This window comes from Eptesicus fuscus, chromosome 16 (assembly GCF_027574615.1).
Source record: "Eptesicus fuscus isolate TK198812 chromosome 16, DD_ASM_mEF_20220401, whole genome shotgun sequence".
Lineage (NCBI taxonomy): Eukaryota > Metazoa > Chordata > Mammalia > Chiroptera > Vespertilionidae > Eptesicus > Eptesicus fuscus.
Window position 1 is genome coordinate 66,141,111 of NC_072488.1, and position 24,233 is coordinate 66,165,343.

General features: G+C 42.3%; 1 protein-coding gene across 1 annotated transcript in view; it reads right to left on the reverse strand.

The window, feature by feature from the left end:
* The window catches only part of TMEM182 (transmembrane protein 182), a 76,187-nt gene that overhangs the window by 7,293 nt on the left and 44,661 nt on the right, over positions 1–24,233 (reverse strand). The window lies entirely within an intron of this gene.

Below are 24,233 nucleotides of genomic sequence, written 5' to 3' on the forward strand. Positions count from 1 at the left end.
GGGTGATGGAAGGAGACTTGATTTGGGGTGGTGAACACACAATACAATACCCGATGATGTATTGTATAATTGTATACCTGAAACCTATATAATTTTATTAACTAACTAGAGGCCCAGTGCATGGATTTGTGCACCGGTGGGGTCCCTCAGCCTGGCCTGCACCCTCTCACAATCTGGGATCCCTTGGGGGACGTAGTAGTACACGAAGTGGCAGGTGGCTGGGGAGGAGCCTGAGCTGGGGCTGGGTGCCGCTCTGCTCCTGCTCATCCTGGCCCCACTGTGCCTGCCACCGCCACTTGGTAGTGCTGCCATAGAGGTTGGAGAGGCTCCTGCCGCCAGCTGTGCTTGCCAGCTGAGCAGCGCTCCTGCTGTGGGAGCACACTGACACCAGGGGGCAACTCCTGCATTGAGCATCTGCCCCCTGGTGGTCAGTGCACGTCATAGCTACCAGTTGACCAGTTGAGTGGTCAACCGGTTGCTTAGTCTTTTATATATAGGGAGATATCACCCCAATAAATTCAAAAAGGAAAAAAAGAAAGAAACACTGTCTTGTAGAAATGAGGGAGGGGACTGAAAATAAAAGAGTCAGTGGAAGAGGAAACCACAGGTTTGAGATCAGGAGCCTATTAAGCAAAGAAAGGGATTAATGAAGAAGGGAAGGAGGGAGAGAGGGAGGAAGGGAGGGGAAAGAAGGGAGGCAAAAAGGAACAGAAGGAAGGAAAGGAAAGGAAGGAAGGAAAGAAGGAAAATGTTTAACCACTGATTGGAAGACAACATCACAAATTACCAACAATTTCAATGTAACTTTAATCCACCTGTTCAAAAATGCTGTTGTAATTATGAGTAGAGAAAATACTATAGTGTTGCACAGTTGATCTTAAGAAATGTGACAGAAAAGCTTCATGAACGCTAGAATTGGAGACTACCACTAAGCACATACCCTTCCTCGTGACTGTGGCTGTAGTAACAGAAGGAGGGAGAGGACCTCATTGGGCTGCCAATTCAGGAGCATGATCTAAGCTGAGACACTAGTGAGTGAGTGACAGGTCCCACACACAAACCACACATCCTGAGGAATTCAAATTTGTCGTGAAGCAAAAGATACTTGAGGTGACTTGCTATTTGTCCAAAAGGTCAAACATGTCGGAACTATTTACTCTTTGATTTAACAAACTGACCCATCGGGTATAAAATCACAGTATCCTAAATGCCAGTGTGTCCAAAAGGGAACCAGACCTCTGGCCAGGAGCAGAGGCTGAGGCATATTGGCAGGAGAGGATCACTTTTAAGAGCCTAGCCATCAATCACCCTTCTTGCGTTAAGTGTGCTCCTACAGTATTCAGGAGTTCCTCTCTCTCTTGGGCCATCAATCTCATAACCGACCTTAACAAGTAAACAGAAAAGAAGGGCCTGTGAATATGTCAAGGTGTGTCAGTATCAGGGCTTAACCTTTCTCATAATGGTGATGGGAGCTACAGAGCAGTGAGGACTCAGCATGGGATGCTTCGCTGATACGAAGCACCCTTCACACCGTGGTCTGTGATATAAATGAAACGCTGGAGCACAGAATAGAGCAATCTAACCACTAAACAACATCACATCACGAAAACAGGAGTCGGAGCCTGTGAGCAAGCTCCGGCAAAGCCACCTCAGATCATGGCAACAATATGGCCATGCCATGTGTCGTCTGGCAACTCTGTGTTTCAATGCATTTTTTCAGCAAATATGGAGACAGTGTTCTCTGCTAATGTAAAGGTTGACTCAGTGATTTATATTTTCTTTGCAAACCGTTGTTATTAGTTGCTGACAAGGTTTTCATCTTCATTGCATGAGGTGAATCTCCTGTGCTTGCAGATATTTTTATAAAAAATAAAATTGCCTCTGTGAAAAACTAGTAGCCTGATATACATTGTTTCAAAAGTTGCAAAATCCGCTTCTTAATTTAGAGTGTTTAAAAAATGTATTGCTGGAAATCATGTAGATGGTTCTTAATAAGGAAGAATTACTGATATTTAAATACTGCTATTATTGCAAGAGCAATTACACCCTGGAGGAAATGAATAATAGGTGTTTCTATCACTATAACATTTAACTTGTTCACTAACTGAAGGCTTAATCCATTTAGTTCATTTAAGATCAGTTTTTATTATGGCTTATGCCTGGGGAAAAACAGTGTTTCTATGCCCACTGAAGTGTCAGAGTATTACACCTGGTGTGTATGTGCACATGCACACAAAAACAGAGAGAAGTAAAATGAACTAACAAACATGGGGAAGTATTTACTCCAAGGCCAGTGGCTTAGCTGATAGAGCAGCAAGAACTTATGACAGGGTTCTGCACGAGAAATGTGGCCAAGAGAGCAGTCAGGGGACTGTTAGTACAGGTAAACCAATCAAATGAATAAATACATTGAGGTCATTGGAGCCAGGTTTTTTACTGCCTGAAAAGGGAGTTACAAATTTAAAATGGGGAAAGCTAGAATGAACTCTGTGGTGTTTGTTTGGGATTGAATATATCTGTGAATTTATGGAGATAGGTAGAGAGATGAATATAGAAGTAAAAGTGTGTGTGTATATTAAAACATACTTGTGTGTACATACCTACATACATTTCCCTACTGTCCCCTGAGAGGGTCTGAGATCAACAACACCCCAGTAGCACAGTGCACACTAAGTGTCCAGATCTTGGCTTCTAAATACCAGGAACCAGGATATGAATTCAAGTTGGAACAGAAAGTACAAGGTGAAACTGGAATATCTTGCTTTACCAAAAATAAAGATGTGCTCAAAGAATGATGGGGATGTTTCAGGAGCCAGATTGATGGGGCTTCCCATAGCCAATTCTGAGACAATTTGTTATCAAACAAATAATGATAGTGGCACATCATATATCCTATCTAATAATAGACAAATATGCAAATTGACCATACCTCTGACACACCCACAAGCCACGCCCACCATCCAATCAGAGCAAGTATGCAAATTAACCCAAACCAAGATGGCTACAGCCACAGAGAGCAAGGTTTCCTAGGTAACAGAGGAAGCCAAGCTTTCTGCCAGCCGTTGCAGGCCTAAGCCTCCACTCAAGCTACAAAGTTTCAATTATAGAAGGTAAACAAATTCAAACCAATGGCGGCAGAATGGAGCTTGAGAGAGCAGGCCAGGGTTGCCGCCGGCAACAGGGGAAGCAAAGCTTTCCACACACCCTGGCCGGGCCCACCCACTTAAGGCAACAAAGTTTCAATTATAATCCCAACAGAAATGGCTGCGGGCCTCGGAGGGAGCCCCAGGCTTGGCTCTGTTCTAGGCTACAAAGTTTCAATTGTAGAAGGAAAATAAATTCCAGATACCAGGGCCTCCGCTTGCATTGCCAGGGAGCGTGGCCCACCTGCAAACCACCACAGGTCTCTCACTCAGGCCACCCCATGCCCCAAGGGAACCCCACCCTGATCAGGGACACCCTTCAGGGCAAACCAGCTGGCCCCCATCCCTGTACCAGGCCTCTATCCTATCTAATAAAAGAGAACTATGCAGATTGATCATCACTGCAACACACAATATAGCTGCCCCCATGTGGTCAAAGATCCTGCCCCCATGTGGACACAAGATGGCCACCACAAGATGGCTAGCAAGAGAGGGCAGTTGGGAGGCACCCAGCCTGCAAGGAAGGACAGTTGAGAAGGACCAGGCCTTCGAGGGAGGGCAGTTGGAGGTGATCAATCCTCCAGGAGAGGGCAGTTGGGGTAACCAGGCCGGCAGAGGAGGGAAGTTGGGGGCAAACAGGCTGGCAGCAGAGTGGTTAGGGGGTGATCAGGCTGGCAGGCAGAAGTGGTTAGGGGCAATCAGGAAGGCAGGCAGGCAATCAGTTGGGAGCCAGCAGTCCTGGATTGTGAGAGGGATGTCCAACTGTCCCTGGGATCGGGCCTAAACGGGCAGTCGGACATCCCTTGAGGGGTCCCAGATTGGAGAGGGTACAGGCTGGGCTGAGGGACAACCCCCCTCCGTGAACGAATTTCGTGCACCGGGCCTCTAGTCATTGTATAAAATAAGATCCATGAACCCACAGTGATATAAGTAAAAGAGTGAGTAAATGAGTGGGGAGAGGGGAAAGCTTTTCCTTATGAAATTGAAGGAAGACTTAAATTTGAAATCCCCACTTGGCGGTTATTTAAGTAATAATTCAGGCAAGAAACAATGCTAAAACTAGTGGGTGAAATTTAGATGAGTAATAAATATTTACACAGGCTCTGAGTTTCTTCTCACAAAACACTTAATAATTGTAAAGAGAAAAATAGTAGCCTTATGCTAAAGAAATCTAGCAAATACCACCTTCATCAAGTGATCAAAATTAACATCACCAGTGACGTCACAAATTGATGTCATCACTTCATGAGATGCAATGGAAAGAACAGAGCAGGCCTGCTATGATACTACCCCCCTCCCCTGCCATTTGTCTCTGGATCTGTTCTTGTTCATCAAATTATGTTGAACATTCTATCCCACATATGAGTGAGATCATGTGATATTTATCATTCTCCAACTGGGTTATTTCGCTTAGCATAATGCTCTCCAGTCCATTCATGTTGTTGCAAATGGTAAAAGTTCCTCTTTTTTATAGCAGCGTAATATTCCATTGTGTAGAAGTACCACAGTTTTTTTAATCCACTCATGTGCTGATGGGCACTTAGGTTGTTTCCAAATCTTAGCTATTGTAAATTGTGCTGCCATGAACATATGGGTGCATATATCCTTTCTGATTGGTGTTTCTGGTTTCTTCGGATATATTCCTAGAAGTGGGATCACTGGGTCAAATGGGAGTTCCATTTTCAACTTTTTGAGGAAGTTCCATACTGTCTTCCACAGTGGCAGCACCAGTCTGCATTCCCACCAGCAGTGCACGAGGGTTCCTTTTTCTCCGAATCCTCTCCAGCACTTGTCACTTGTTGATTTGTTGATGATAGCCATTCTGACAGTGTGAGATGGTATCTCATTGTTTTTTTGATTTGCATCTCCTGGATGATTAGTGACTTTGAGCATGTTTTCATATGTCTCTCGTCCTTCTGTATGTCCTCTTTCGAAAAGTTTCTATTTAGGTCCTTTGCCCATTTTTTGATTGGGTTTTTATCTTCCTTTTGTTAAGTTGTATGAGTTCCCTGTAAATGTTGGAGATTAAACCCTTATCGTTGATATCATTGGCAAATATGTTCTCCCCTGCAGTGGGCTTTCTGGTTGTTTTGTTGATGGTTTCTTTTGCTGTGCAGAAGCTTTTTATTTTGATGTAGTCCCCTTTGTTTATTTTCTCCTTAGTTTTCACTGCCCTAGATGCTGTGTCGGTAAAGATATTGCTATGACATATGTCTGCTATTTTGCTGCCTATGGAGTCTTGTAGGATTTTTATGGTTTCCTGTCTTACATTTAAGTTCTTTAGGCTTTTTGAGTTTGTTTTGGTGTATGGTATGAGTTGGTGATCTAGTTTCATTTTTTTTGCATGTATCTGTTCAATTTTCCCAGAAATATTTATTGAAGAGACTGTCTTGACTCCATTGTATGCTCTTGCCTCCTTTGTCAAATACTAATTGCGCATAATGGCTTGGGTCAATTTCTGGGTTCTCTGTTCTGTTCCATTGGTCTATATGTCTGTTCTTGTGCCAGTAGCAGGCAGTTTTGAGAACCATGGTTTGTAATACAGCTTGATATCTGGCATTGTGATCCCTCCAACTTTGTTCTTCTTTCTCAAGATTGTTGTGGCTTTTTTTATTATTATTATTCCAGATGAATTTTTGGAGAGTTTGTTCTAGATCTTTGAAGTATGCCATTGGTATTTTAATGGAGATTGCATTGAATCTATAGATTGCTTTGGGTAGTATGGATATTTTAATGATGTTGATCCTACCAATTCATGAACATGGTATGTTCTTCCATTTGTTTATGTCTTCCTCTATCTATTTTTTCAATGTCCTGTAGTTTTCTGAATACAGGTCTTTTACCTCCTTAGTTAAGTTTATTCTTAAGTATCTTAATTTTTTTGGTGCAATGGTAAATGGGATTTTTTTTTCGTTTCTCATTCTGTTAGTTCATTATTGGTGTATAAAAAGGCCATAGATTTCTGGGTGTTAATTTTGTATCCTGCTACATTGCTGAATTCATTTATTAGGTCTAATGGTTTTTTGATGGAGTCTTTGGGGTTTTCTATGTATAGTATCATGTCATCTGAGAATAAGGACAGTTTTACTTTTTCTTTTCCAATTTGGATGACCTTTATTTCTTCTTCTTGTCTGATCTCTATGACTAGCACTTCCAGTACTATATCAAACAGGAGTGGTGATAGTGGGCATCCCTGTCTTGTTTCTGTTCTTAGGAGAAATGAGTTTAGTTTTTGCCCATTAAGTATGATGTTGGCTGTAGGTTGTTATATAAGGCTTCTATTATGTTGAGGTATGATTCCTCTATTCCCACTTTGCTGAGACTTTTTATCAAGAAAGGGTGTTGGATTTTTGTCAAATTCTTGTTCTGCATTGATTGATATGATTATGTGATTTTTGTCTCTCAGTTTGTTTATGTGATGTATCACATTTATTGATTTGCTGATATTGTACCATCCTTGCATCCCTGAAATAAATCCCACTTGGTCATGGTGTATGATCTTTCTAATATAATGCTGAATCTGATTTGCTAGAATTTTGTTGAGGATTTTAGCATCTATGTTCATCAAGGATATTTGCCTGTAGTTCTCTTTTTTTGTGGTGTCTTTATCTGGTTTGGGGATTAGGATAATGCTGGCTTCATAGAAAGAGCTTGTAAGGGCGCCATCCTCTTGTATTTTTTGGAATAGTCTGAGGAGGATAGGTTTTAGTTCTTCTTTGAATGCTTGGTAGAACTCCCCTGTAAAGCCATCGGACCAGGGCTTTTGTTTGCTGGAAGATTTTTTTTTTATTAAGGTATTATATATATACATATCTTACCAATGCCCCCCCACCCCACTCCCATACATGCCCTAACCCCCCAGAGTTTTGTGTCCATTGGTTATGCTTATATGCATGCATACAAGTCCTTCGGTTGATCTCTTATCTCCCCCACCTCTCCCTAACCTTCCCGCTGTAATTTGACAGTCTGTTTGATGCTTTACTGTTCCTGTATCTATCTTTTTGTTCAACAGTTTATAATATTCTTTATTATCCATAAATGAGTGAGATCATGTGGTATTTTTCTTTCATTGACTGGCTTATGTCACTTAGCATAATGTTCTCCAATTCCATCCAGGTTGCTGCAAATGGTAAAAATTCCTTCTTTTTTATGGTAGCACAGTATTCCATTGTGTAGATGTACCATAGTTTTCTGATCCAGTCATCTGCTGACGGGCACCTAGGCTGTTTCCAAATCTTAGCTATTGTAAATTGTGCTGCTATGAACATAGGGGTGCATATATCCTTTCTTATTGGTGTTTCCAGTTTCTTAGGATATATTCCTAGGAGTGGGATTACTGGGTAAAATGGGAGTTCCATTTTCAGTTTTTTGAGGAAACTCCATAGTGTTCTCCACAGTGGCTGCACCAGTCTACATTCCCAACAGCAGTGCACGAGTGTTCCATTTTCTCCGCATCCTCGCCAACACTTGTCATTTGTTGATTTGTTGATGGTAGATGGTAGCCATTCTGGCCAGTGTGAGATGGTACTGCATTGTCGTTTTGATTTGCATCTATCAGATAATTAGTGACTTTGAGCATGTTTTCATGTGTCTCTTGGGCTTCCTTCTCTCTTCTTTTGAAAATATTCTATTTAGGTCCATTGCCCATTTTTTTATTGGATCATTTATCTTCCTTTTATTAAGTTGTAAAAGCTGCCTGTAGATGTTGGAGAATAAACCTTTATCAGTGATAACATTTGCAAATATGTTCTCCCATACAGTGGGATTTCTTGTTGTTTTGTTGATAGTTTATTTTGCTGTAAAAAAAGCTTTTTATTTTGATGTAGTCCCATTTGTTTATTTTCTCTTTAGCTTCCATTGCCCTAGGAGCAGTATCAGTGAAGAAGTTCTTTTGGCATATGTCTGAGATTTTGCTGCCTGTGGATTCCTCTAGTATTTTTATGGTTTCCCATCTTATGTTTAAGTCCTGTATCCATTTTGAGTTTATTTTTGTGTATGGTGTAAGTTGGTGATCTAGTTTCATTTTTTTGCATGTATCTGTCCAATTTTCCCAACACCATTTATTGAAGAGACTGTCTTGCCTCCATTGTATGTTCATGTCTTCTTTGTCAAATAGTAATTAAGCATAGTGGTTTGGGTTGATATCTAGGTTCTCTATTCTATTCCATTGATCAATATGTCTGTTCTTGTGCCAGTACCATGCTGTTTTGAGAACAGTGGCTTTGTAATACAGCTTGAAATCTGGTATTGAGATCCCTCATACTTTATTCTTCTTTCTCAGGATTGCTGTGGCTATTCAGGGTCTTTTTTTATTCCAGATGAATTTTTGGAGAGTTCTTTCTAGGTCTGTGAAATATGCCATTGGTATTTTAATGGGGGGTGCATTGGATCTATAGATTGCTTTGGGTAGTATGGACATTTTAATGATGTTGATTCTACCAATCTATGAACATGGTATGTTCTTCCATCTGTTTATGTCTTCCTCTATCTCTTTTTTCAGTGTCCTGTAGTTTTCTGCGTATAGGTCTTTTACCTCCTTGGTTAAGTTTATTCCTAGGTATCTTAATTTTTTTGGTGTGATGGTAAATGGGATTGCTTTTTTTAGTCTCTCTTTCTGTAAGTTCACTATTGATATATAGAAAGGCCATAGATTTCTTGGCGTTAATTTTGTATCCTGCTACATTGCCGAATTCATTTATTAAGTCTATTAGTTTTTTGATGGAGTCTTTCAGGGTTTTTATGTACAATATCATGTCATCTGCAAATAAAGACAGCTTTACTTCTTCTTTTCCAATTTGGATACCTTTTATTTCTTCTTCTTGTCTAATTGCAATTGCTAATACTTGCAGTACTATGTCAAACAGGAGTGGTGAGAGTGGGCATCCCTGTCTTGTTCCTGTTCTTAGGGGAAATGGTTTTAGTTTTTTTCCATTGAGTATGATGTTTGCTGTGGGTTTATCATATGTAGCTTTTATTATGTTGAGGTATGATTCTTGTATTCCCACCTTGTTGAGAGTTTTTATCAAGAAAGGGTGTTGGATTTTGTCAAATGCTTTTTCTGCATCAATTGATATGACTATGTGATTTTTATCTCTCAATTTGTTTATGTGATGTATCACGTTTATTGATTTGCAGATATTGAACCATCCTTGCATTCCTGGGATAAATCCTACTTGGTCATGGTGTATGACCTTTCTGATGTACTGCTGGAGCCGATTTGCTAGAATTTTGTTGAGGATTTTGGCATCTATGTTCATTAGGAATATTGGCCTGTAATTCTCTTTCATTGTGTTGTCTTTATCAGGTTTTGGTATTAGGGTGATGCTGGCTTCATAGAAGGAGCTTGGAAGTGTTCCTTCCTCTTGAATTTTTTTGAATAGTCTGAGAAGGATAGGTTTTAGTTCTTCCTTGAATGTTTGGTAAAACTCTCCTGTGAAGCCATCTGGCCCCAGGGCTTTTGTTTGCCAGAAACTTTTTGATGACTGCTTCAATTTCTTCCATAGTTACTTGTCTATTGAGCTGTTTAGATTCTTCCTGATTGAGTTTTGGAAGGTTATATTTTTCTAGGAATATGTCCATTTCCTCTAGGTTGTCCAGTTTGTTGGAATAGAGTTGTTCGTAGTATTTTGTAACAATCCTTTGTATCTCAGCGGGGTCTGTTGTTATTTCACCTCTTTCATTTCTGATTTTGTTTATTTAGGTCCTCTCTCTTTGCTTCTTGGTGAGCCTGGCTAGAGGTTCATCAATCTTGTTTATCCTTTCAAAGAACCAGCTCTTGGTTTTGTTGATCTTTTGTATTGTTTCTTTGGTCTCTATGTCGTTTATCTCCGCTCTGATCTTTAGTATTTCCTTCCTTCTGCTTACACTGGGCTTATCTTGTTGCTCTCTTTCTAACTCTTTGAGTTGTAGGGTTAGGTAATTTATTATCATTGTTTCTTGTTTTTTGCAGTAGGCTTGCAGAGCTATGAACTTTCCTCTCAGGACTGCTTTCGCTGTGTCCTATAGATTTTGGATTATTGTGTTTTCATTGTCATTTGTTGCCATGGTGTTTTTTTATTTCTTCCTTGATCTCTCTGGTTACCCAGTCATTAATAGCATGCTGTTTAGTCTCCATGTGTTTGACTTCTTTGGATTGTTTTTATTGTGGTTGATTTCCAGTTTTATGCCACTGTGATCTGAGAAAATGTTTGATATGATTTCTATCTTCTTGAATTTGGAGAGACTTTGCCTGTGTCCCAATATGTGGTCTATCTTTGAAAATGACCCATGTGCACTAGAGAAGAATGTATATTCTGTGGCTTTGGGGTGAAATGTTCTGAAGATGTCAAGTAATTCCATCTGCTCTAGGTAGTCATTTAGGATTGCTGTTTCTTTGCTGATTTTTTGTTTAGAGGATTTGTCCAATGGTGATAGTGGGGTATTAAAGTCTCCTACAATTATTGTATTGGTGTTAATCTCTCCCTTGATATCCTCAAGGAGTTTTTTTTTTTTTAATGTATTTGGGTGCACCTGTATTGGGTGTGTATATGTTTACCAGAGTTATTTCTTCTTGTTGGATTGCGCCCTTTAGTATTATGAAGTGGCCTTCCTTATCTCTTGTTATGTCCTTCACTTTTAGATCTAATTTGTCAGATATAATAAGTATTGCTACCCCAGTTTTTTTTTTTTCATTTCCATTCGCCTGAAATACCGTTTTCCATCCTTTCACCATCAGTCTGTGTGAGTCCTTTGTTCTGAGGTGGGTCTCCTGTAGACAGCAGATATATAGGTCATGTTTTCTTATCCACTCAGCTATCCTATGTCTTTTGATTGGGACATTTAATCCATTTATAAATTATTGATAGGTAGTTGTTTGTTGCCATTTTTATTCTTTATGCCTGTGTTCCTTCTTCCCTTCCTATTTCTTCTTTTTACAGCAGTCCCTTTAGCACTACTTACATTGCTGGTTTGGTGGCAATACACTCCCTTAGTCCTTTTTTGTCTGTGAAGCTCCTGATTTCACCCTCAATTTTGATTAATAGCCTTTCTGGGTACAGTATTCTTGGATTCAGACCCTTGCTTTGCATGACTTTGTATATTTCATTCCATTCCCTTCTGGCCTAATGTGTTTCTGTTGAGAAATCAGTCGACAGTCTGATAGGAGATCCCTTGTAGGTAACTTTCTCTCTCTCTCTGGTAGCCTTTAAGATTCTTACTTTGTCGTTGGTGTTTGCCAATTCAATTATAATGTGTCTTAGTATCGGTCTTTTTGGATTCATCTTGTTTGGAACTCTGTGTGCTTGTTGGACTTGTGTTTTTTCTTCTTCCCAATATCAGGGAAGTTTTCTGTCATTATTTATTCAAACAGGTTTTTTAGTCCTTGCTCAGTTTCCTCTTCTTCTGGAACCCCTATTATGCAGATTTTGTTTCATTTCATGTTGTCCCAAAGTTCCCTTAGGCTCTCCTCTTGTTTTTTAAGTGTTTTTTTTTTTGTTTGTTTGTTTGTTTTCCCAGTTGCTGCTCTGCTTGGGTATTTTTTCCTACCTTGTCTTCTAGCTCACTGATGTGGTCCTCTGCTTATTCTCGTCTACTGTTAATGCTTTATATTGTATTCTTTATTGCAGCAATGTCATTTTTCATTTCTTCTTGGTTCTTCATTTCCTCTTGGTTCTTACACATATTGTTGAATTTGTCTTCCATCCTTTTCAGCGTCCTTATGACCATTGCTCTTAATTCTTTCTCTTACAAATTGCTTGCCTCCATTTTATTTACTTACTTTTCTGGTGATTCCTCATTTTCTTTTGTGTGGGAGCTGTTTCTTTGTCTCCCCATGGTGTCTGGTTATATAGCTCTCTCTTTCCTGTGTTGACTTAAAGGTACAAAATACAACACGACAAGACTCAATGTACAGGTCACCAAACACAAATGTATTCACAGTACCAATAACACCAGAGAATAGAGAATTAGGGGAGAGAAAAGAGTGCAAAAAAATGATACTGAGAAAAGGAAAAATGTTAGAGAGAAAAGAAAGAGAAGAAAAAAGAAGGGGGAAAATATATGTGTATGGGGAGAAAGCTCCAAAAAACCAACAGCTAATCCAAAAAACGCAAACAACAAACAACAATTAATCCAAAAAATGAAACAACAAACACCCAAACAACAAACATCCAGCTGAATTTGAGGAGGCAGAGCTCTCTCCAAGAGATCTCTGACCTTTCCGTCCACGGATTGCCTCACCAGCTGTGTTTAATTCTCCAATTCGGAGTGGGTGTTATTCGATTCAGCTGTTCCTTCTATCTGCTCTGTGAGAAGGCACAGGTCCCATCTGCATATTCAACACCGCTTTGTATCCCCCTAGACCAGTGGTCGGCAAATCGCGGCTTGAGAGCTACATGCGGCTCTTTGGCCCCTTGAGTGTGGCTCTTCCACAAAATACCATGGCCTGGGTGAGTCTATTTTGTAGAAGTGGCATTAGAAGAAGTTTAAGTTTAAAAAATGTGGCTCTCAAAAGAAATTTCAATCATTGTGCTGTTGATATTTGGCTCTGTTGACTAATGAGTTTGCCAACCACTGCCCTAGACAAACTTTTTAGGCACCTGCAGCTGTGGAGGCTGGAGTCTCAGTGTTCATGGGTTTGTAGCTGAGGCAGCTGGTCCCTGGGCATTGTGGTTTTAGGGTCCCGGGAGGTACCCCTGGTTGAAGGTAAGGCTGGGCTTCTGATCACAGCCTCTCTCCCCTTCAAGATGGTGTGGTCTGTACAGCAGAACCAGCTGCTCTGGAAAATATTTCAGCAGCAGTAGAGGCTGCCCGGCCAGGGGAGTTTGGTCTGCCAGTCCCCAACAGTCCTGTGGAATATAGCTGTCCCTCACTCACAAATGCAGACACTCCCCACACGTCCACGCACTCTCCTTTCACTCTTTCACTCACACACTATCTTGCAGCCTGCCATCCCATTGGCCACCATCTTGGCTCTCCAGCTGGGGCAATCTTAATATTGTGGGAAAATATTAATTATTATCCCAACGAAGATTCATAAAATAGCTTACTGGTGGCATAATCAAGATGTGGCCCCCAATCCCACGATGATCTGTGATCATTAAAGAACCACAGACATAGCTAAGTCACACCCAGAACATGGTGGCGCTTTCTCATTGGCAGTGTGGCAAGAGCCTCGGAGCTGATGACTGAACATGGACTTGCAGGCAAAGCTGAAACCATTTCCCTCTGAATAGCATCAGTTCCATTTGGGAAGCATTTTTTTTATGCAAAGGTCACATAAAATTCACTCATGAATGGCCATTAGGAATGCAGTTGCTAATGATAACCAATATGGAAACAATCACAATAGAAAATAAAAGCAAAGGAATTTCTCCAATGCCATGTCAGACTGAGAAAAAAACTGTGTGTCCTCAATATTTCATAGAAACAAGAATGGGAAAAGAAAGCATACTATAAAGATCTTTCATACTACAAAGATCTTTAAAAGAACTAATTTAAAAATGCATTCCTAGAGAATGTTAGCCACAGAAATTAAAACTTTCTTCTACAAAACAAGTAGTCAAATGTCAATCCCCTATATTTTCACCCAGAAGTACATATACCTGTATTAAAAATCGGAAACTTTGGGGATACTGATAAGCAATAAACGTGATCTTTAACTGCTTAAAAGTAGCTGGATTGCCTTTGAAATGAGCTTTAACAACTTGAATCACAGGCAGTTATTGGAGAAGAATCAAGAGGATTCATTGGCCTCTTTTAGTCGCGCTTCCACATAAATTCAGTGTCAACTCATTTCAGCTTTCAATGGTGTAGGGAAGGCCAAAGAATCGCATAGTCCAGAAAATGCATTGTGAAGGAAGTTAAAGAGAATAGTTAACTAGAATCAGAAAAATTCTCTGCAGGATACACTGTAGACAAAGGGCACTGTTCAGCAAGGGCATCTACATAGAACTAGAAAGTGAGATTCACTAAATGTTAGGGATGGCAGCATCAGCTTACTCACTCTATTTTCAGTGGGTATAAATGAGGTCTGCTATAGTTCATTGTCTGCCAAAGTCAAAGGTATTAGACAGAACTCAAACTCAGACTGACAGTAGGTATAACACCTGAAGCTGAAGACATTCACAAACATGGGACAATGGGACAGACGTGTTCCCAGGCAGGGAGGCGAGCTCTGGGAAGGCAGGGAGAGCAGTGCTAACTGGAGAGATGGGACAGCCTGGCGCTTGGGTAGGGATGCCTGGGACGGCAGCACCACTAGGAAGGTAAGCCGAGTCCCATGTGCCCAGAAGAAAGATCAGAAAAGAAACTTGATAAACTATGTGTTTACTATCATTTCCTAAAGGAAACGGCAATTCTTGACGAAACATAAGGATGTCTTCTGCAGATCTGCACAGGAACATGGACTGCAGCCGGACAACACCCTCCCTCCCCCACCCCGCAAGGCCTTCTGCAGAAGGTTCACAAATAGTCTTCATATAAACATGTCTTATATTAGACTACGCGGTAGTAATACTTCCCAGCATTCTATTAAGCTTCAAAGGTTTGAAAATTCTTCTAATGGGGCAAAGGCATTCAGGTTTATTGTTCCTCATTCCTTTAAATGAGAGATAATTTACATAGAGTAAAATATAAGTTTAAGTGAATGTTTTAATGTGTTTTGATAAATATAAACATCAATGTAACCACAAGCCATGGAAAATGGGACATACTCATCCCTGTCGCTCCAGAGGTCCGCCCCCACCAAAGCGTCCGTCACTACAGAAGGAAGCGAAATCATAACAGCATGCAGTCTCTTCTCTCAGCTGCTTCCACTCAGCGTGACTGAGAACCCGTCCTCCCCATGTGGCACATGCAGTGTGGCAATGGGTGAATATGCCACAACCTGTTATTTATCCGCTGGTGAACGTTGGGGCTCTTTCTAGGTTTGGGCTATTACGAATTAAGCTACAATGAATAGTTTAATTTGTGATTTCTAACTCAAATATAGTCTTGAAATTATAAATAAATTTCCTCATACAAGTGGTTTTGAAAAAAATGGCAACAAAATCTTTTTTACAAAACATGATCTTGTATCAAACTGATAAAATGGCACTGGGTTTACTGATGCTCTGGCAGCACCTGAAACACCTGCTCAACTAAGCCGCCAACACCCAGCAGCCCCACTAAGAATACAGTTAAATTATCTGCCTCAAACACCAACTTGTCAACAGAACTTTGGACAGCCACCCAATGGTGCTCACTGAGCAGTTACACTCGCCAAGGGCCAGGAGCACAGGCACTATTTTGTGACTGGTTATTTTCAGTTCCTTAATTCTCTTTTTAAGCTTCATTATGTAATATTTGAAGCTAGAAAATATGACACATAAAGGAATGTCATGAACTCTCACGAAATGAACCGCCAACCGAGGAACCAGACCACCACTCTTGAACCAGTTTTTTCTGGAATTCCTTTGGAGAGTCGGCCCTCAGATAGTCAGGAAGCAGCTTTAGGCTTTAAATTCAAGGACGAAATTTCTAGGCCTGAAAGTGCTATGCTTTCTGAGAAGTGGCAAAGGATTTGACCCTTTGAGATGGAATCACAGTGCCCCCAAGTTAGGGATGACACTGGAGTCCATTACAATTAGTTGATTTGAGCCTTACGTTCATACAAGACTTTGGATATTGCCTATAAATGAAGTTATCTATAGAGCCATTACCTTCCTGCAGTATTTTAAAAGTATAGAACAATAATGTGTTAAATGTAAACACTTAAAAATGCCACAATACTTGCAAACCAGTTTGGACATGTATTAACCTTATCTGTACCAGGAATCTTGAAAACGGCAGCATGTGCAGCCTTTCTCACCTTCCCAGGAGCCCTGCGTGCCATGCTGCAGGAGGCACGTGCGCATTCCTGCAGGCAGAATTCTCCCGTCCATCCTGGGGCAAAGTGTATACTTTTTTCCTAAATGTTATATGATGGAGAAAGAAAACTTTGCCAATCCTACATTTTCTAAAGAGTAATACTTATCCTTATATTGTAATATACTTTTAAAGCAGTCTTGTATATATCATTTCTTTCATTAAAAATTTAGCTCTAAGGCCCTAGCAGATTTGGTTCAGTGGATAGAGCATTGGTCTGTGGACCAAAGGGTCCTGGGTTCGATTCCAGTCAAGAGGATGTACCTGGGTTGCAGGCTCCTCTCCAGCCTGGGCCCTGGTCAGGGCTTGTGCAGGAGGCAACCAATCGCTGTGTTTCTCTCACATCGATGTTTCTCTCTGTGTTTCACCCTCTCCCACTCTCTCTAAAAATCAATGGAAAAATATCCTCAGGTGAGGATTAACAAAAAAACAAAAGCAAAAAAATTAAGCTGTAGGAACATAAACTAGAACCTCTTAAAAATAATTAAAATTGTTTTTGTAGTAGTTCTTTTTTCTTTAAATTAATATGCTATTGCTTTTTCTTATAATTATGCTCAGTTTTATATATCATATTTCAGAAATCATAAAACTAATGCATAATGGCCAACCATAAGCATTCTCGGCTTATCTCCATTCTTCATTTTCTCAGAATCACTTTTCCATTAATTTTTCTTCAATTTTCTAAGATAGCCTGAATAGTTTAGTTATAATTCCATAACTGTATATTTTCATTATATCTAATTCTCAAATATTCATTGCTGCCCATACTTCATCATATTACTTTCCAAATATATTAAATGCCTCTTCCCTTTCATTTTCTGGGCTCATATTTTTATTTAATCACCAAACCTCTATAATGTCTATCAGATTTCTCAATATTCATTATTTTCTTAGATTGGCATAATAATTTTAGGCATTAAATATCCTGTACATTCAATTCTCTGTACTCTCTTGAGAAACAATTATTGATAGAGAATGATCACAAGTGTTTATTCATCTCTACAAGTACTTAGGGATTTTATCTGAAAAGCAGAGGTCATTTAATGCCAAGAAAGTGTTTAGTCTCAACAACTGAGTTTCAGAAAGTAGAAGTGGTTGGAGATCACAGGCCTGCGTTCCAGCTGCCCTGGTTCTAACTAGGTTTACTGTCTGGAAAGTTGACACTTAATTGGTTGAACAACCTTAAACAAGTTTTTTACTTATTTCTTGTTTTTTTATTGTAAAAACAGAGATAACACAAGTTCCTGCCATAGAAAGCAGCCATGAAGAATTATAGCAGGTAAAGCCCTCGCAGGCAACTGGAACCCGTGGTCAGCACTGGCCAGTTATATCCATCATTGTTATTAAGCGAATGGCTAGCAAATGGTGTCCTCTAAAATGTCTCAAAGCTGCAGAACTTCTCATTTCTGACTGGCCTATTTCAGGACTGGCCACTCAGTCTTCCAGTTCTGAGATTTCATGAGAGAAGTGAGGGGAAAGTTGTTTCAATAGCTTCTGCCAACGTCTTACTGGAATTGCCCACCAGGGGGCACCAGGCCCCTCACAGGCCCATGACGGAACACTGGGGAAATAACATCAGGTGAATCCAGACTTGTGTGTATTTGTATGAAGGACATTCTGCTTCAAGTGGCCAGTGAAGCAAACCTCCTGCCCTCCCCAACAGCCCTGTATAGGCCATTGCCCGCTCCCAGGACTCGGCACATGTCGACCTGATCATGCAGATGGATCTGTTCCTTTGCATTTCTCTTTCTACATGAGAAAGTGTAAAGAAAAAATGTCCTCAGAAAATCATAACAAAATTTCACAAAGAAACCAACATGCTTTAGCCACTCACTAATAGTTTTTTTGTTTGTTTGTTTGTTTGAGCAAAGTGACTATTTGGGGGAAGGGTATGGAATGAAAAAGAATATTAACAAAGAAATGAACTCCCTTATAGTACAGAATAAACAGATGTTAACGATACACATACTTTGGAAAAGGAAAAAGGAGAAAGTGGACACTCATTCTGCCTTTTCTCCGTGACAATCCTAATCCCAAACCAGAGGTCCTATTTCTAACCAGACAGACCCTCTCACCCGACACATGACACTGCCTTTCGGCGTGAGATTCATTATGCCCCATAATAACATGGCCTGAAAGGAAAGGCGTTCATTTGCCAGGCCTGCCGCTCCGGCTCTCCGGAGAATGGCGCAGACACAGGTTTAAAGGGGGTAGGGAGCACTTACTCAAGTTGGAAGCTCACCTTTTTCCAGCAAAGTTTCCCCAAAGCTGTTCCTGAGCTGGCGCCTCCCTCGCCAGACTCGCAGGGCAGGAGCTGGGCCCTAACAGGGCGCCTCCCAGGGCCACTGACCTGCCCCAGGGAGCCGAGGGGAAACCCGCTCCTCTCCCTCGTGGCCGCCCGCCCTGCCGAAGCCTTCATGGGGCCAAGATGCTGAGACTCCAAGACCTGCGCTTGACCGTCCTTTCCGCAGCCTTGCCCGGCCCGCCGCCCCCCTTAGCGCCCGGCCCGCCGCCCCCCTTAGCGCCCGGCCCGCCGCCCCCCTTAGCGCCAGACCTCGCCATGGGCGCCCCAGGGGAGCCCGGTCAGGACGAGCCTGCGTCCACCCGTCTGTTCGGCACATTCCAACAGAGCCTTGTGAGGAAAAGTAAACTTGCAAGGATGCACCTGATGAAGAAAAGTAATAAGGCTTTAAAATATTTCTGTGAAGCCCTAACCGGTTTGGTTCAATGGATAGAGCATTGGCCCACGAACTGAAAGGTCCCAGGTTCGATTCCGGTCAATGTTTCTAACTCTCTATCCCTCTCCCTTCCTCTCTGTAAAAATCAATAAAATACATTTTAAAATAAAATATTTCTGTGAATAAAAACCCTTCACAGCTTCTTCCTCTTTAATATGAACCAAGGGTGGCTTATTCTGCACTTGACATTTATGTAAAATGTCAGGTGAAGGACATTAAAATTCCCCATGAAAATCTGAAGGAAGGCCTGCCCACGTTATAATGGAACAGTGTCCAGAACAATAACTTTCCAGAACAAATCCCTACGTGTGGCAGCTGAGGGCACGGAGTTCTGGCCCAGCAGGCCGGTTCCCATCCCCAGAGGCCAGCTCTGGGCACGTGGGTGCGGGCCGTGTGTTGGCGGGGGGGGGGGCTGTGACCCAGCAGCACGACCCCCGCCCCGCCCCTCGGCAGGCCACGCGGTGGGAGATTTACTGCGAGAAGTGCCTCTGCTGATACATGGGCACCCACGGCGCTATCCATCACCTTTGCTTCCCACCTGCTCCTCCAAGGAGCCAGAGCGGCGAATACGACGGCCAGCCCTAGGCACTGGCGGATATCTGTTCCTGTTGGGAAGCCATGCTCAGGATTTCTCTGGAAAGCTCCTTCCCGCACACATCCTGGCCAGAACCCCTGGCCTCAGGCCTGCTGTCCTCACTCCTGCCCTGGGCTGCGGCAGGGAGCCTGTGTATGGCCATCTCACCCTCACCGAGAGAGAGAGAGAGAGAGAGAGAGAGAGAGAGAGAGAGAGAGAGAGAGAGAGAGAGAGAGAGAGGAGGCGCTGTCAGGTGGGAGGGCTGGCCCGGCCTCGGCCTCTGCAGGTCTCTCCTCGTCCCCACGTCCAGGCGCCAGGGGCCAGGTGCTGCCTTACCCGGAGGAGGACGGGAGCCTCCGAGCCGCGCTGTCTGGGCCACAGGACAGGGAACCCGGGATGCAGGGCCCTGGGCGTCTAAGAGCCTTCCTCTGGGGCGGGGCCGGGTATGCACCCATCACCGCTATCTTGCCCCACGCAGGGAAAGTGCTCTACTGAGGAGCTGCTACCAGTCCCTGGGTCTTTTGGAAGAAAAAGGAGAACAAACCGCACATTGGATTTCCTTCTGGGGCGGTCCCTGCAGATAGGAGCACGCCGCATTCCCTTCAGAGCGCACCACTTTTCACGGGCTCACCCTGTCTTCAGGGAGCATGTCCTCCGCCGGGCAGGGGGCCGCAGGAGGGTGCGTTTCTGTCCCAGGCAGGGCACTGCGCCTCCCCACCTCGCTCCCTGCCTCGCTCCCGCCACTGTGACCAGCGACCCCGGAGCAGCTGTCTGGGAGGAACAGCAGGCGGGGCAGCGGCCAGGCCTGCCTTTGCTCCACCACCTTCAAGGGTCTGATGAGGCCCACAGAGGCCGTTCCTCCCCGCAAAGCATCCTGGGCCTAGAATAGGGCTGCTGTACCCCCTGACTCACAAGATGCCTGTGCAGCCCCGCCAACAGGGATTTAGGAGGTACCGGCTCCTCCTTCAGCAGAACTTGATCCCAGTGGGTATTCGGGAAGAGGTGTTTTCAGGCGTGGATTGCAGGTGTACCCCGATATGACGCTGGTCAACAACATTTCTGGTGTCCTGGCTTACATCCATGCCAGCGTCCCAAGCTTCCAGACCATGTCGTCATCCCCGCTTAGAAGTCATTCACTTAGAAGTCTTACTGATGAACACCAGTCCCTACATAGATGTCTCTTTGCATGGCCATTAGAAATATCCAGCTCTATAGTCATGTTCTCCTCAAACGAATGCTTTGTAATGCAGTGTGTGGCCTGTCCCGTGGCGCGGTGGGGGATCTACCCATTCTCCGCTTTCTGCATCTTTCCTATCGCCTCCAGGACCACAGGGTCAGGAGACAAGATCACCCCTTTGTATGTAAGAGTTCTCCAGAAGTCCACATGGAAGCCAATGTCAGGGTGAAGGGCGATAAATCCAGATGGAAGGAGACTTGACTTGGGGTGGTGAATACACAATATATAGATGATGTATTAGGGAATTTTAAAAAACTTTAAAATGCAAAAAAAAATCACCAATTGTTTAAGCATTGTGGTGGTGGGGGGTGGGGTGAGAGGGGGTGAGACTGACGGAAATAGAGGCTTGGCTTCAAGAATGCCTTGACAATTCCATGCACACAGTCAGACGGAACTCCCTGGGAACACAGGCCTGGCCTGCCTGCCCGAGGGGGCATCTGCCCAGTGCAGGGAGTGGCAGCCCCCGCCCCCGAAGCCTTGCTCTGAGCCTGTTTTCAGAGTGAGAGGAACACCATGGACCCACCCCTCACACCAGCTGCTGGAGCATCATGTCCAGCCACACGTGGAATGCCCCCCACAACCTTCTTGCTGATGCCAAAGAGCTGTCCTGTGTGTGCACGCCCAGCAGTGCCATCTGCAAGCTGGTTCTGCCCTGTCCTGAGGCCATCTGTCCAAATAAAGAGCGTGTCCAATCCTGTTTGTGGCATTGACAAGGCAGCCACAGAAACCCGTTCCAAGCTGCACCTGTTCCTCACTGCCTGTCCGAGGACAGCGGGTGACACCAGGCAGCCTGGGAGACTCGCCTAGGCCGGGAATGACAAAGCAAGGCCTAAAACTAAAGAGATTTTGGAATACTAGGTGCATGGAATGAAACCTCTTCATTTTTAAAATATAAAATATGACCAAGGAAAGCATTATAAATTCAATTTAACTCGGTAAATGGCTCTATGCATGGTTAGGTATTTAATGCGGTACAGAAAAAATTTGGCTGAGCAACAATCTTAGTGATTATTTCATATTTCATATTCTTCATCTTTGTATAACATAGCATGTAAATTTCTATCTTCAACTTTGAAAAAAATAAGTTGACTTTCATATTATCCAGGAATGGTAATAACAGAGAATTGAAATATTTTAAAAATTCTTCTGTCAATAATTACGCAAGTTTAAGGATGATTTACTGGCCTGCAGCTGCTTTAAAAGTTTGTGTTTCATGATGGAAATTGCAACTAGAAAGTAAACTTTAGTTACTCCCAAGTCCACCATTTTCCTGTCTGAATTGCTAAGATGAACAGTAATATTGTACCTCATCCAACAGAATGCCTTCCTCTGTTCTTGGGAAACCAGCAGTCCTACATAAACAATAAGGAATTGGGCAAGGAAGGAAATTAAATTCTTAAAGGAAGTGCCCTCATAATTGTAGTTCGGTGGCTTGCAGAATGGGCTCCCAGAACACCTCTGGACTCCAGGGTCTTTGCATGAAGACCTGAGCAGGGAGGATCTCAGTCCCATACCCACATGCAACGAAAGATTCACTGAAAATGAAAATACAGTTGTCACAGGCACATGAATACATATCAAATGCCTCTGCAGGGTTCTTGGACAACTGTAATTCTTTTTAAAAAATTGTATTAAAGTCTAGTTGGTACACAATATTATATTAGTTTCAGGTGTACAACATAGTGATTCCACAGTTATATACCTTATGAAGTGATCACCCTAAAAAGTCTAGTTGGATATACTACTTTTTCACACAATTATCAAATGGCTAAATTTTTTCCAAAAGCACTAAACATAAACACACACACAATTCCCTAAGACCAGACTCAAGACCAGAACGTTTCTGTGTTTAAATCAATTATGCTGCCCTAGTTGGTTTGGCTCAGTGGATAAAGCATTAGCCTGCAGACTGAAGGGTCCTAGGTTTGATTCCTGTCAAGGGTACATGCCCAGGTTGTGGGTTCGATCCCCAGTAGGGGGCATGCAGGTGGCAGCTGATCAATGATTCTCTCTCATTATTGATGTTTCCATCTCTCTCTCCCTCTCCTTCCTCTCTGAAATCAATAAAAATATATTTTAAAAAAATAAATAAGTAAATAAATTGTGCTGCCCATGTGTTAGTACTAAACTACTTCTATTACACATTACCTTTATTGACAAAGATTCAAAAAGAAAATCAAGGAATGAGAAGAAACAAATATTTACATATTTTAGCAGGGAGCTGTTATTTCTGGGAAGACCAGGGAACATGTGTACCTTAACTAGACCTTTGAATGAAATGAGGGCAGAATGTGTTTGGGAGAGAAAAAACATGTGTTAAAGAAAATCCCAAGTCATAAGGAGCTTGGTCTTAAGGAATTATGAATTAAAGCAGGGAAACGACATGCCAGATACAAAAGACCACATATTGTGACTCCACTTATATGAAATGTCCAGAAAAGGCAAACCTATAGAGACAAAAAGTCGATTAGTGGTCCCTGGGGGTTGGGGGAGTAGAGGAGAGGATGAGGTTTCTTTGTGGGCTAATAAAAATATCCCAGAATTAGATTCTGATGATATTTGAACTACTCTGTAAATGTATCGAAACACTTTAAAGTGGTAAATTTTATAATATGTGAATTGTATCTTAATTATATCTTAGTGTAAATGGGTAAATCCGGGCCCTTGATACAGGCCCTTGAAGACCAGTGAAGAACATAGTTGAAATGAAATGAGTTAAACAGGCTCTTGATCTCAGAGAGTTTGTTTTTGAGCTCCCAGAGCAGAGGATCCATATCTGACCATTCCGTTTATCCCCTCTGCAGAACTAAGCTCAGTATTACATAAAATGCGTGCTTAAGGAAACTATTTGATAACTGTCCATTGATTAAATCATGGCCAGGTGCCTGCACTGTCTTAGCCATGATGATAAATACAGACGACAAAGCTCTCCATCCCACTCCTTCCCTTTGCTGCCACTACCTTCTCTTGTAGAAACACTCTGTCCTCTGGTCTAATGGGACAGTATAGTGTAGTCACATAAAGCTCAGACTAAGTCACACTGACATTAGTTTAATTTTCTAGAATTGCCATCTTTACAAACAACCTTGAGCTCATGTTTTCAAGTTAGTGTTCTGGCTTTTACTTCCTAATTAAATGAAAAGGGCTTAAAATTCACAAGACTTTCCTATTCAGTTATTGTTTGTTTGTACTATGATCATTTCGGTAGGAATTAGAAAGACTAGTTGGAAAGCTGACTAAAATACCTGTAGGTTTTACAATGAGGAGGATTGTTTAGATAACGCACACAAATCACTCTGGGAAAACCGAACGCGGACATTGTAGGCGATGCTTTTCTCCTATGGGCGACCGGGCATGAGAGCATCATCACGCGGCTGCCCTTGTCAGAGCACACAGAGGACTTCATCTGTGTCCTGAGGTTACAGAGACAGGAAATTAATAGGGTAAATATGCTCAAAGGCTCTCAGAGCACAGATTTCCCTCGAATGTCCTCTCTCATATAATGTGGACACAGTAAGCCCAGACTGTCATGCTGATCGGGTGTGTTAGCATATGGAAAATGCCAAGTCCCTAGAAGAGTGTCTGAGGCACAGGTAGCACTTAGAAAGATTACACATGAATATAATTGTATTCCTACTGCTGGAGGCCTGCTCCCTGAA